General features: G+C 34.4%; 1 non-coding gene across 1 annotated transcript; it reads right to left on the bottom strand.

Annotated features, from left to right (window-relative positions):
- Positions 1-1119: 1119 nt before the first annotated feature.
- On the bottom strand, positions 1120-1193 carry TRNAF-GAA. The gene has a single exon. It is a non-coding gene; the product is annotated as a tRNA-Phe (tRNA).
- Between the last annotated feature and the right edge of the window lie 705 nt (positions 1194-1898).

Genomic DNA, 1898 nt, shown 5'->3' with positions numbered 1-1898 from the left:
TCCCCTACTGTAGTTAGTGTTAGTCTCTCTGCTTACAATTAATTATTTTATAAATTGATAAGAGGCAAAACCCTATTACCGTGTGAGCTCCAGGACAGGAGGCAGTTCACAGTTTTTTATTTGTTTTTTTGTTCTTTTTTTTTTGGTGGCTGGAATTTATTTAATTTTTTTTTGTTCTATTTTTTGTGTGTGTGTGGGAGCTGGAATTCCAGTCTTGCACCTTAGTAGTACCTGCGTATTATAACTATTACGGTACATTTGGTAATGGACAATTGATTGGACTGATCTGATGAAAATGCTGCTTGATTTTTTTTTTTAAGAAAATGCCATGTATACTTATCTCATCTGGGAAAATTAACCCCTTTCGAAATAGGTTAATTAGCTAAATTCAGGGATGTTACCGTGATTTTTACTTTCTGTAGGAATTTAGAAGCGTCCCAGTATACACCTGAGGGTTTATCATGTCTGAAATTATTTCTAGAGAAACTTCAAGTTTAGGTTTTACATTTTCAACTGGCAGTTACTCCAACATAAAAAGTAAAGTATCTCTGCAATTACTGTATAAAGAAAAACAATAGGAAGATACCTAATTGATTACAATTTAGTACAGTTTTATAAAGACTCAGTTATTCCATATTCAGATTTGTTTCTTTTCTACATCTCCAGTATCAGAAATAAGAGAGTATGCCAACATACAACTAAAACAGAAGTGGTCAATAAAATTGACAGTGCTGGGCAAGAATGCGTGCAGTTTAGAATGATGAATGAAGTTTTGTATGGGGCCACGCCCACACAAGTCAGCCAGCCAGGTGGTATTAAGATTGGCAGAGCTGTCACAGCCTGTGCCAGACCTTGGGTAGTATGTAATTCTCCCTGCTTACAATTAATTATCTTCTAAATTGATAGGAAGCAAAACCCTATTACTGTGAACTCCAGGACAGGAGGCTGTTCACAATTTTTTATTTTATGCTTTTTTGTTCTTTTTTTTTTTGGTGGCTGGCCGGTATGGAGATCTGAACCCCTTGACTTTGATGTTTTAAAACCATGCGTGCTCTAACCAACTGAGCCAATGGCCAGCCTTATTTGTTTTTTTGGGTTTTTTTTTTTTTTTGTGGCAGCTGGCCAGTACAGGGATCAAACCCTGGACCTTGGTGTTTTCAGCACCACACTCTAACCAGCTGAGCTAACTGGCCAGCCCAATTTTTGTATTTTAAAGACAATTTTACATAGTGATTTAAATAACTAGGTTTCTGGAAATAGACATATGTTCTGGCTTCATGACTTACTTGCTGGGTAAACTTGTGCAAGTTTCTTCACTTCTAGGTATCTTAGTGTCCTTATTTATAGAACGGAATTATTATGAATTTGAAATTCTTGATACTGTGCTAGTTACTACTACTGTTGTTTTTGTTATTATTATTTATTGAAGGATACTAATTGCAATGGTATTTATAATACCATTATAAATGGTTAGTTAAAATAATTAGACTCAATATTACAACTGAAAACATTTTGCCTAAAACCAGTTCTTTTATTTTCTAGGTTTTTAAAGTGTTTTTCTTTTATTCCCAAGGTGATAGGAAATCTACTTTTATCAAATTATGATGAAGTCCATAGATGATAGTGGCAATCAAGATGCAATATTACACTGATGACAAATGGTTATGTCTAGGTTTAGGTTGATTTTTTTCTTCCCATAATAGAAAACAGTTAGGTAACATGATCAATGCCTAAGAAACGCTAAGAAAGAATGTTAAAACCTGAGAAGTTAAAAATATTCTCTTGTCTAGTTATTTTTCTCAAGTGTAACCACCCATATTATGGAAGCACTTTTACGTCCTTGCCACAACTTGATCAGAAGGTGATTATGCATTTATGAAAGATACTTGGGTGAGTAC

The sequence above is a fragment of the Galeopterus variegatus genome, unplaced genomic scaffold (genome assembly GCF_000696425.1).
Source record: "Galeopterus variegatus unplaced genomic scaffold, G_variegatus-3.0.2 Scaffold232, whole genome shotgun sequence".
NCBI classification, from domain to species: domain Eukaryota; kingdom Metazoa; phylum Chordata; class Mammalia; order Dermoptera; family Cynocephalidae; genus Galeopterus; species Galeopterus variegatus.
The sequence above is the reverse complement of the archived record's forward strand: the minus strand, read 5'-3'. Positions and strand labels throughout refer to the sequence as shown.